Raw genomic sequence first — 12,631 nt, 5'->3', positions numbered from 1 at the left:
CGATGATTTTGCTAGCTAACTGCTCTATGTTGGAGAGCTACATGAGTAAACCAACATTGCCTACAGGATCATGGTCTGATTTGGTCTAGAATTCAAACTGGAAGATGAACAACACACCCTCGAGCAAACTGCTGCGATCCCAGACTTAGAAAATTTTGTAAGTGTTGGAAACAGCCCCAAATCAGCCTTGTGGGTCACTTTTGAGCTAGATGTGATCATTTTCATGAGATGGCCATAAAACAACTTTTGTTCCATATAAAATTTGCTACAACTTTGATGTAGAAAGTTTTGACATGCAAACATTTTATGAAACACTTTTTAAAAGCTTAAGAAAAAGAGGTTTCTAGGGCCTATTTGTGTAAGTATGACTTAAGTGATTATTTTGGAGAAGTGATCAACATGAACTGTAACACCCTAGGTGTTAAGCATGCACTTAGTCTCATCAAAGTCATGCATAAGCACTCTCATCAATCATAAGCATCATGAGCATGTCATTCTTCTAAGAATATGATTTTATGTGCATCATTTCATAAGTTTTAAATATGTTAAAAATGTGATGCTTGCTTCAAAAATTGTGAAATATTCAAACTAGGTTGGTTTATGTGTAAGAAGAATTAAGAACATTTTTGTGCAATTTTTGGAGCTATGGAAATTGAGAAATGGAATTTATACAAAATATCCAAAATAACTTTATTTAAAAACCTACAACTAAGTTTTAAATTGTAATTCAAATTCTATTTAGAATTTGGTCTTACCTATTAAAGCAAAGTTGTAGAACTTTTAGTTTGGCACCACTTTGCTTTTGGGTGAAAATGGTGAAAATGATTTGAAAATGGTCAAAATGCTTTAGGAAGAGGATTTAAGAAAAGAAAATTTAAAAAAAAATGGAAAAGGGGGCGCTAGCAGGCCGCGGCCTCGCTTCTGGCCCACTGGCCGAAGCCGGCTCGGCCCGCCCGCGCTCTCCCCTCCCCCTTCCCCGCGCTCGCGCCCGCGTCCGCGCGCGGACGGCCTCGCCGCGACGCCGTGGCGCGCCGGCAGGACTCGGCCGCCGCGTGGCGGGCATGCGGCAGCAAGGACGCGCCCCGGTCGGCCACCAAAGCGCCTCGGTCGCGCTCGCCTCCGCCCCCGCTCCCATTTGCGCCCCTCAGCTCCCTCTCTCTCGCTCTCTCGCCCTCGCCCCGCACGCGGAGAGCGCCGCCGTCGCCATTGGAGCCCGAGCTCCGCCTCGGCTGTTCCTCCCCCGTGCGTGCGCCATTCTTCGATTAGTTCTTCCCCGAGCTTCGCCCTCGCTCCGCCGTTGCGGAACGCTCATCTGAGCACCCGGTAAGGCAAGGTGAGCCCCGCTCGCCCTCGCTTTCTTCTCCGGCGAAAGCTCCGCCGCCGCACGCGTGGTCCGCGCGTCTCCATGCCTTCCGGTGCTGCGTAGTTGGCACATCGTGTTCGCCTTGGCACCGCGATGCTCGCAAGCCCCTCCAGCCACGCTCTACCGAGCCGGCGTCCCGTACCGATGATGAGCAGCGCCGCCGCTCCGCCATGGCTGGTGGCGAGCCTGCTCCGGTCCGTTTTAGGCCGCGCAAATGGGTGCGTTAGGTCCGCCGTGAGCCGTAGAGCGTGTAGAGCCGCTTGATTCGCCGAAAGGGGTCGCCGACGGTGAGCTCCGGCTCGCCGGAGTTCCTCCCCCTCTGCGCTCTGACCAGCGGGCCCGGCTGGCAGGCGGGTCCGCTCGTCAGCGGCCGCGGGTGCACTGCACCGGGTGCACCTAGCAGGTCTCGGGGTGGATTTGATTTGTTTTCAGAAAAATAATTTCCAGGAAATGATTTAAATGTTCAAAAATCCATATCTTGATGAATATAGTTCCAAAAATTGTGAAACAAATTTTGGTGTATTCCTTATTTCCAGATCTATAGCCTAGTATGTTTGCATGCCATGTTTGAGTAATCTACCTGTAAGAATATAATCAATCCATGTTTTTCCTAAACTTGGAAAATGCATAGTAAATAAAATAGGGTTCAGAAAAATGTAAAATTTGTTTTGCTGGCTCTGCATGTGTGTTTAATCACTGAGAAAATATTGTTACATATTATTTGGTGTATAAATGAATTTATGGTAATTTAAATGCTTGCATGGCAGTGATTTAGGATTTTTAATAATTAATTGGGTCATGCAATAAATCTGGAAAATTTTGTGGGTGTTTCTTATGATATTATACAAATTGTAAAAATATGAAATCTGTTGTTTGACACTTGTATCACAGTAGAGTGATTTTACTTGCCTTATTAATTAATCTTGTGATTTTTGTGGCTCAAAATAGGTATCCAAAAATCATGAAAAATTTACAGTAGACTTTATGCTTAGCTGGTAGTCTCCTGTAATTTTTGTGGAATTTATTGATGAACAGAATTGCATGTGATTTTTAATGGGCTTAGAAATGAATAAAGAAAACCATGAAAGGTGTATATATATAGGTTGAATGGAATAAGTTGGGTTTGGTGTATCTTTGAAGCATCATGGGGGTTGCTGGTTGCATTTGAAAAATATCTGTAGAAGAGAATGCAACAGATGCTTAATTTAGTTATTGTTCCCGGATGATGTTGACTACCTTGTAATAAGCATGACCAAGTGTATCATCCATGCATCATGTCATGGTCCTTTGGTACTTTCTCATACAAGCATCCACTCGGGCATCTCGCACTCCACTCACGAGCATACATGCATCATACAGGCTCGCAGGAGAACGAGGTGGGACCCGAGGAGCCAGAGGAGATTCAGGAGCAGGAACCTCCGGAAGCCCCGGAACCCGGAGAGGAACTGCAGGAGTGTCCGGATCACCGACCCAGCACGTTTGAGAAAGGCAAGCCCCGGAGCATTCCAAATCTCCCTATTCTCGCTAACTTATATGAAGTACTATACTTGTTCTACTGTATTGCATATTAAGTGATAGGAGTTGCCTGATAACGTTGCTGCATATGTACTCCTTGTTATCCCTACTCGTTTATCTACCTTGTCCTATGTAGATAGGCGCGGAGTCTATGCTTAGCTTGCTTAGTCTGGTAGAAGTCGGGTGATTTCCTGTCACCTGCGAGATATAGGTGGATACCGGCTTGATTAAGCATTGGTTGCTTGGGAAAAGGATAACCAAGTGTGGAATGTATTTGGAGACCGGGCAGGGTCTTATGGTGGGTTGTCCATAGTGCCCCTGCCTGTGTCGATTAAGGACCGATCGTTGACGGCCCTCTTGTCATGTTGAACGCATGCCCCACATTTAGCTGGAAGGATAAGTCGTTCCGACCGCGAAGCCTGAGCACTATCCGGGCCGGGAATCGGCCCGATGTACGCGCTGTATTGGTGATGGTTGAGGAGAACGACGAGGGCGCGGCGCGCAACCTTGGTATACCTTGGATACCTCGGTCGCCGGAATGGTCCTCGGGTACGGGCGGTGCCTGTCGAACCCCCGAATTGGTCCTGGATAGTGCAACATGGTGACCTGTAGCTCACTTGATCAGTGAGTGTGGTTTGTGTGGGGAATAAACTCGCCAGCTGGTTAGAAATCGATTCGAATCGCCATCGCTCCTGGATAGTGAGCACTTGACATGAGCCCTGTCCTCGTAGTAAGGACTATGAAACACTTGGATTATAATGATGAATGGCTTAGGAAATACTTTATGAGGTACTATCATAGTTTCATACTTGCTTGTAATAGCACAGGAGCAAACCTAGATAATAGGTAATGATATTTTCAACTTGAGCAAATTAAAAGAAGAAAAGATTTAGGTGGGTTAGGGTAATAAAACCTTGCGGTCTTTGCAAAATGGTTGTCAGCTACCCCACCAAATAGCCTTCATGATCCTTGATGAGTCTTTATTTTAAGTTTATGACGGGTAAGTCTAGCTGAGTACCTTCTCGTACTCAGGGTTCTATTCCCATGTTGTTTTGCAGATGGTCAAATGTACTATGGTTATTGCATCCTCTGTCTGTACCCAGCTATGGGTGATGACTAGACCAAGGGCGATGGTCACTCTGTCTCTTCCTTTGCTTTTGTGGGGATGACCAAACTATGGCACTATATCAGACTTATCGTGTGTGTTGTAATTTCGAACTATGAAGCTTCCGCTACTTGAAGAACTTGGTTTGTAATAACTTAAGTACTCCGATGTGTTTCATGAATGTTGTAATTTGGATGTACTTATGGATGGCGGCCGCTAAACTTATTACGATCTTGGCTGTATGCGATGTGTGGTTTGAAATCCTTCGAGATTTCACGGACTACCGGGATTATATGGGCTTAAGCGTGATGGTTCGACTATGCAAATGGTCACTATTAGGCTTAATCTCTTATAATTTGGTCGGTTCTGTTACAGCTGGCATCGGAGCAAGGTTTAGCGAGTTACTGTTCATAAGTACGTTCTAAACAAAAATCTAAACCGGTTTAGTAAAAGATTTTATTTATTAGTTAACAATGATCAAGGTGTTAAACTAAGTTTTGGGAAAATTATTTAGTGTGCCATGGTCATATCCTTTATGCCCAGTTAAGGACTCTAAGGTGGCTAGCTAAGTACTGACTTGGGGGTTAATGCATCATATTTTATTTCGTCGCTCATACGGCGTGCAATAGTATGAGTGCCATTCATTTGAGTGGTAATGTATGGTTCAATTGTTCCTCTACGCCATGGTAAGTGGGAGTTGTGAGAGCATGATCGGATACACTGCCGGTCTAGGGAAGTGTTGTCAGGTGCTGTGTCATGCACACATGTTGGTGTGTCTTGGGAACAGTACCACATGCTGGGAATTCTGTCCTCAGAGGCGATGCCGTCATTAGGGCGATGATGTGGGTAGTGACACGTCACATGCATGGACGGGTGTCTGTGTATGTGAAGTGTATAGTTTTAAATTTTGTTCTGCACGATCATACTGTGGGTGGGCTGAAATGAGTTTTCTGCAGGTACCCTAACCACGTTCTCGCTTAGAACGCTAGTTACGTTATGAGCGGACGTTGTATGCCACCGGAAATACCGCTTAGTGTTAACCTTTGTTTTCTAAGTTTGTGAGATCGTAAGTTCGTGCATGCATCATGTTCATTTCATATCATTGCTTACTTTCCCCCTTAATTTAATCTGTCCCAATTCTAAATAAAATAATTAAAGGTAATCCTCGCTCTTACCCACGGTATTCCATTTGCAGCAGATGGCACGCACTAGGCTCACCGCTCGCAAGTCCACTGGTGGGCGGGCCCCTCGCCGTCCGTTGGCAGCTAGGAGCTCGCGACATAAGAGCAAGTTCCTAGAGGAGTTTGAGATGCCCACTTTGCTTTGGAGGGTGCTCAGTTCGATGGGGTATTCCGAAGGAAGGGAACCTCGCTACTATTGGGATAAGGAGCCGCTTGGTGACGAGACCCTGGTGGGGATCGAGGCAGTTGTCCCTACCAGTGGAGGAGACCCTGCCTGGGGCGGTTGGGTGTACGAGTCCCGAGGTGTCACACCTTTCCACGGTGCCAGCAGGGCAGCTTTCGCAGTTTTGAGGGACCTCATGGAGAGGTTTCCACGGGAGCTGGCCCACGCCTTCGCTGGGGTGTTTCCCCGGGGTGACCCTTACACTTCGGTGTGGGATCAGTCCGAGGTGAATGCTCTAGAGAGGAGTGCGGATGAGGACCAGCACAGTGACAGTGCAGCTATGAGTGCCATGTACGCGTTGATGAAGACCTATGGAGGCCTGGAGCGTTGTTTGGGTCGCTTGTCCGGGTCTCTTCTCACCGTCCAGGATGAGAAGCGTCAGTTGCAGCGTGAGTTTGACTCTGAGGTTGAGAGGCTACAGGCAGAGTTGGCTCGTGTGACCAGAGAGAGAGACCAGGCAGACCAGAAGAACAGTGAGCTGAGTCAGGACCTGTTTGCAGTGCGGGAGCAGAAGGACAGGGTGACTCTGCTCACAGGAACTGCGAGCGCATGCTAGTCCATGTGCTTGGACAGAGGAATGAAGCCTGGCACGAGGAGGACACTTTGAGAGCCCGACAGCTGGAGCTAGAGCAGCAGCTAGCTAATGCCGAGGAGTACAATGAGAACTTGCATGAGGAGATCCACCAGTTGCATAACCAGCTCCACCCTCACGACCTGCCTGGAGCAGCGGAGCTAGACTCTGAGGACGAGATGGACGCGGATCCCGAGATAGGAGCAGCTGCTAGTGGTGACGAGGATGAGGATGGCTCTGGCATGGACAGTGATCATAGCGACTAGATGCTAGGGCTCTAGAGCTAGTCTTTCCACTTTTGTGATGTATGTTGCATGGCATGTCATGTACTTGTGGATCTGGGCTGTGTAAGACTTTATGAGTTGATGCTGAAAGTCCAGTGTATGTATGCTGGCAAGTTGGATGTACGCGAACCTTGTTGCGTGAATGTTAAGTAATCTGTTAGTGATGTTGTGCGTGGACGATGAGTTGTTGTGCCTTTGTTTATTGTGTGAATTTATTCCCTCAGTAAATTCAGTATGGCACGATTTTACACATTTTCTACCGGTTGATGGCAACTCCTAACGATTGCTTATCATTGGCGTATGCAGATGGTCCAAACACGTGGCGGGGGTAACGGCAACCCGGGTCTTGGAGCAGGTACATCCGGAAATGGGGCTCAACGGAATGAGGACCGAGCACCAACACCACCACCACCTCCCCCGTACACTACGGATGTGTTTTTCGCGCAGTTTCTGGGAAGCCAACGCAACATGGAACAGATGCAGCGCAACATGGAAGAACTTTGCGCAACATAGCTGACAACACCCGTCGTGGAGATAATCAGGGTGGCCGGGAGGTCAACCAGTACAGTTCGTTCAAGGACTTCATGGATACCAAGCCACCAATCTTTAAGGAGGCCTTGGAACCGCTCGAAGCAGATGAGTGGATCAACACCATGGAGCAGAAGTTTCGTCTTCTCCGAATGACAGAAGAACTCAAGGCTGAGTATGCGGCACATCAGTTGCAAGGACCTGCTGGGATTTGGTGGTCCCATCATCGTACCACCTACCCAGAGGGGACGCCAATCACCTGGAACCGCTTCACCACCGCTTTCCAGGGAAATTACATTCCTCCTGGTGTGGTTGAGATGAAGGTCGGGGAGTTCATGAGGCTGTCCAAAGGGACGAAGTCAGTGAAGGAGTATCTACACGCTTTCAACAATCTCGCTCGTTATGCCCCTGAGTTTGTGAACACGGAGGCTAAGAAGATTGCTAGTTTCCAGAGAGGCTTGAATCCAAAGATGCTGAAGACCATGGGTACAGGAGCCAGGGCTACTTTCAATGCCTATATCAGTGACTGTCTGACCCAAGAGAACAATAACAACAACTACAGTGCATCCAAGTCACGTAAAAGGGCTTTTGAAGCAGGATCATCCCAGTCCAGGGCACCAGTCGCAGGGCGACAGCAGTATCGTCCTCCTGCCCCGGGTGCTAGGTTCCGACCACCGCAGAGAAGGAACACCGGGCATCCAACCCAGCAGAAGCCGTACAAGGTGGCGATAGCTCCTGCCAAGCCAAAGGCCATTCAAGCCGCAGCACCTGCCGCCAACAATGCGCCCAAGGGTCCGTGCTATAACTGCCACAAGATGGGGCACTTTGCTAAGGAATGTCCCTACCCCAAAAGGCAGCAGCCAACCTATCCAGCTCGTGTGCATCATACCTCGATTGAGGAAATTCCGGAAGGAGAACCGGTAATAGCTGGTATGTTTTCTGTCAACCAACATCTTGCAGTTGTTTTGTTTGATTCTGGATCATCGCATTCTTTCATGAGTCAAGCATTTGCACAAAGGCATGATCAGCCAGTTACTGAGTTAGGTTATGGCTATCGCATCAGCTCAGCCGGAGCCGATGTGTTGACTAATAGGACGGTAACAGGAGTTACTTTGGATATCAGTGGCCGGAGGTTTCGTGTAAACTTTGTGGTCATGCCAGGACTGGTTTTGGACGTCATCATTGGAATGAACAAGATGACTGACTGGGGCACGGTTATAGATGTTGGGAATAGAACCCTTTTCCTCAGAGAGCCGCAAGGGAAGGGTGTGTTTCAGGTCAAGTTACCCCGGCGGTTGGACTTCGCCAGTCTTTCGTGTGTAGTACAGGTAGTTCCCCTAGAACACATACCCGTGGTATGTGAGTTCCCTGATGTGTTTCCCGAGGAGTTACCAGGACTTCCCCCAGATAGGGAGGTAGAGTTTTCAATTGAGTTGATACCAGGTACAGCACCAATATCTAGAAGACCGTACCGGATGCCGCCAAACGAACTCGCAGAGTTGAAGAAACAACTGAAGGAGTTACTAGAAAAAGGGTTCATCTGGCCAAGCTCGTCGGAATGGGGTTGTCCAGCGTTGTTTGTGAAAAAGAAGGATCAGTCGTTGCGCATGTGCGTGGACTATCGTCCACTCAATGCAGTGACAATCAAAAATAAGTACCCCTTGCCAAGGATTGATATCCTGTTTGATCAGTTATCCAAGGCCAGAGTGTTTTCTAAGATAGATTTGAGGTCTGGGTATCATCAGATCAAGATTCGTCCGCAAGATATCCCGAAGACTGCTTTTTCCACCAGATATGGGTTGTATGAGTATCTTGTCATGTCCTTTGGGTTGACAAATGCTCCTGCTTACTTTATGTATCTGATGAATTCAGTCTTTATGCCAGAATTGGATAAGTTTGTTGTGGTGTTTATCGATGATATCCTGGTGTATTCAGAAAATGAGCAAGATCACGCCGAGCATCTGAGAACCGTGCTGACACGGTTACGAGAGTATCAGTTATATGCCAAGTTCAGCAAGTGTGAGTTCTGGTTAAAGAAAGTTCCTTTCCTAGGGCACATACTGTCTGAGGAAGGAATTGCTGTGGATCCATCAAAAGTGCAGGAAGTCATGGACCGGAAGGCACCAACTTCGGTCTCGGAAGTTAGAAGTTTTCTTGGTCTGGCCGGGTATTATCGTCGTTTTATACCTGACTTCTCCAAGATTGCTAAGCCAATGACAAGTTTGCTACAAAAGGACCGTAAGTTTATTTGGACGGAAGGGTGTGAGTTAGCCTTCCGCACCTTGCGAAAGTTGCTAACCACTGCCCCCGTTCTGGCACAACCTAATATAGAGAAGCCTTTTGATGTGTTTTGTGACGCATCGAAGAGTGGCCTGGGGTGTGTGTTGATGCAAAATAGCAGGGTGATAGCTTATGCTTCTCGGCAGTTGAGAAAGCATGAAGTCAACTATCCAACGCACGACCTTGAGTTAGCAGCAGTGGTACATGCTTTGAAGATCTGGAGACATTATCTGCTAGGAAATAAGTGTCACATTTACACCGACCACAAGAGTTTGAAGTACATCTTCACTCAGTCCGAGCTGAATATGAGGCAGCGACGGTGGTTAGAGCTAATCAAGGATTATGATTTGGAAGTTCACTATCATCCAGGCAAAGCTAATGTGGTCGCAGATGCTTTGAGTCGCAAACTACACTATCAACTGGTTCAACCGTTGTTTGAAGATGGGTTCAATCTTATGCATCCTGAGGTCTTATGTCATATACAACTCAGTTGTTCGCTCGAGAGTCAAGTCATTGAAGGTCAGAAAACAGACAAGGGTATTTTCCACATCAAAGAGAAGATCAAAGATGACCCAAAGACTCAGTTTCGGGTTGATGAGAAGGGGGTACTGTGGTTTCAACAGCGGTTAGTGGTCCCGAAAGATCGGGAATTGAAGAATCGCATCATAGATGAACCTCGTCTCTCTAAGCTTTCTATTCATCCTGGCAGTAGCAAAATGTATCAAGATCTAAGGCCCCACTTTTGGTGGACCAAGATGAAGAAAGAAATAGCCGCTTACGTGGCCCGTTGTGACACGTGTTGCAGAGTTAAGGCCATCCATATGAAACCTGCAGGTCTGTTACAACCGTTATCAGTTCCGGAGTGGAAATGGGAAGAGGTCAGTATGGACTTTATCATGGGTTTACCGACAACCAGGAAGGGGAATGACTCGATTTGGGTAATCATAGATCGATTGACCAAATCGGCCCATTTCATCCCTGTGAAGACTCGTTACCGACCTCCTGAGTATGCCGATATATATATGGCTGAGATTGTCAAGTTGCATGGTATTCCCAAGACCATCATATCAGATAGAGGACCACAGTTCACCGCTCACTTCTGGGAGCGCATGCATAAGAGTTTGGGGACCAGTCTGATAAGAAGCACGGCGTATCATCCCCAGACTTCAGGCCAAACGGAGAGGCTAAACCAAGTGTTAGAAGATATGCTGAGGGCCTGTGTACTATCATCCAAGGGATCGTGGGAATCATGGTTACCTTTGGTTGAGTTCTCATACAATAATAGTTATCAAGAGAGCATCAAGATGGCCCCGTTCGAAGCTTTATATGGACGGAGATGTCGAACTCCGTTAAACTGGGTGGAACCGGGTGAAAGAAGATACTATGGTATCGACTTTGTGAATGAAGCCAAGAAAAAGGTGCAGATCATACAGCAGCATATGCAAGCGGCACAATCGCGACAAAAGAGTTACGCTGATAAGAGAAGAAGACCACTTGAATTCAACATAGGTGACTATGTGTACCTCAAGGTTACGCCAATGAAGAAAGTTCAACGTTTCCGAGTTCGAAGCAAGCTTGCACCCAGATATGTGGGACCGTACCAAGTGCTAGAGAGGAAAGGCCCAGTGGCCTATAAGATTCAGTTACCTGAAGAGATGAGCTCGATCTTTCCGGTCTTCCATGTGTCGCAACTACGGAAATGTTTGAAAGTGCCTGCGCAAAGAATTGAACCTCGAGGGATCAAGATAAAAGCAGACCTAGAGTATAAGGAGCAGCCAGTGGGGATTGTGGATACCAAGGAGCGAGTAACCCGAAACAAAGTTGTCAGAACTTATAAAGTGGTGTGGAGTCATCATGACGATAGGGATGCCACTTGGGAAACAGAGGGTTACTTAAAAACAGTTTATCCAAAATTTCACAAGAAATGGTTAGGAACCCAAAATCTCGGGACGAGATTTCCCTAAGGGGGGAAGGGCTGTAACACCCTAGGTGTTAAGCATGCACTTAGTCTCATCAAAGTCACGCATAAGCACTCTCATCAATCATAAGCATCATGAGCATGTCATTCTTCTAAGAATATGATTTTATGTGCATCATTTCATAAGTTTTAAATATGTTAAAAATGTGATGCTTGCTTCAAAAATTGTGAAATATTCAAACTAGGTTGGTTTATGTGTAAGAAGAATTAAGAACATTTTTGTGCAATTTTTGGAGCTATGGAAATTGAGAAATGGAATTTATACAAAATATCCAAAATAACTTTATTTAAAAACCTAGAACTAAGTTTTAAATTGTAATTCAAATTCTATTTAGAATTTGGTCTTACCTATTAAAGCAAAGTTGTAGAGCTTTTAGTTTGGCACCACTTTGCTTTTGGGTGAAAATGGTGAAAATGATTTGAAAATGGTCAAAATGCTTTTGGAAGAGGATTTAAGAAAAGAAAATTTAAAAAAAATGGAAAAGGGAAAAGGGGGCGCTAGCAGGCCGCGGCCTCGCTTCTGGTCCACTGGCCGAAGCCGGCTCGGCCCGCCCGCGCTCTCCCCTCCCCCTTCCCCGTGCTCGCGCCCGCGTCCGCGCGCGGACGGCCTCGCCGCGACGCCGTGGCGCGCCGGCAGGACTCGGCCGCCGCGTGGCGGGCATGCGGCAGCGAGGACGCGCCCCGGTCGGCCACCAAAGCGCCCCGGTCGCGCTCGCCTCCGCCCCCGCTCCCATTTGCGCCCCTCAGCTCCCTCTCTCTCGCTCTCTCGCCCTCGACCCGCACGCGCAGAGCGCCGCCGTCGCCATTGGAGCCCGAGCTCCGCCTCGGCTGTTCCTCCCCCGTGCGTGCGCCATTCTTCGATTAGTTCTTCCCCGAACTTCGCCCTCGCTCCGCCGTTGCGGAACGCTCATCTGAGCGCCCGGTAAGGCAAGGTGAGCCCCGCTCGCCCTCGCTTTCTTCTCCGGCGAGAGCTCCGCCGCCGCACGCGTGGTCCGCGCGTCTCCATGCCTTCCGGTGCTGCGTAGTTGGCGCATCGTGTTCGCCTTGGCACCGCGATGCTCGCAAGCCCCTCCAGCCACGCTCTACCGAGCCGGTGTCCCGTACCGACGATGAGCAGCGCCGCCGCTCCGCCATGGCCGGTGGCGAGCCTGCTCCGGTCCGTTTTAGGCCGCGCAAATGGGTGCGTTAGGTCCGCCGTGAGCCGTAGAGCGTGTAGAGCCGCTTGATTCGCCGAAAGGGGTCGCCGACGGTGAGCTCCGGCTCGCCGGAGTTCCTCCCCCTCTGCGCTCTGACCAGCGGGCCCGGCTGGCAGGCGGGTCCGCTCGTCAGCGGCCGCGGGTGCACTGCACCGGGTGCACCTAGCAGGTCTCGGGGTGGATTTGATTTGTTTTCAGAAAAATAATTTCCAGGAAATGATTTAAATGTTCAAAAATCCATATCTTGATGAATATAGTTCCAAAAATTGTGAAACAAATTTTGGTGTATTCCTTATTTCCAGATCTATAGCCTAGTATGTTTGCATGTCATGTTTGAGTAATCTCCCTGTAAGAATATAATCAATCCATGTTTTTCCTAAACTTGGAAAATGCATAGTAAATAAAAT

This window comes from Sorghum bicolor, chromosome 4, assembly GCF_000003195.3.
Source record: "Sorghum bicolor cultivar BTx623 chromosome 4, Sorghum_bicolor_NCBIv3, whole genome shotgun sequence".
Lineage (NCBI taxonomy): Eukaryota > Viridiplantae > Streptophyta > Magnoliopsida > Poales > Poaceae > Sorghum > Sorghum bicolor.
The sequence above is the reverse complement of the archived record's forward strand: the minus strand, read 5'-3'. Positions refer to the sequence as shown.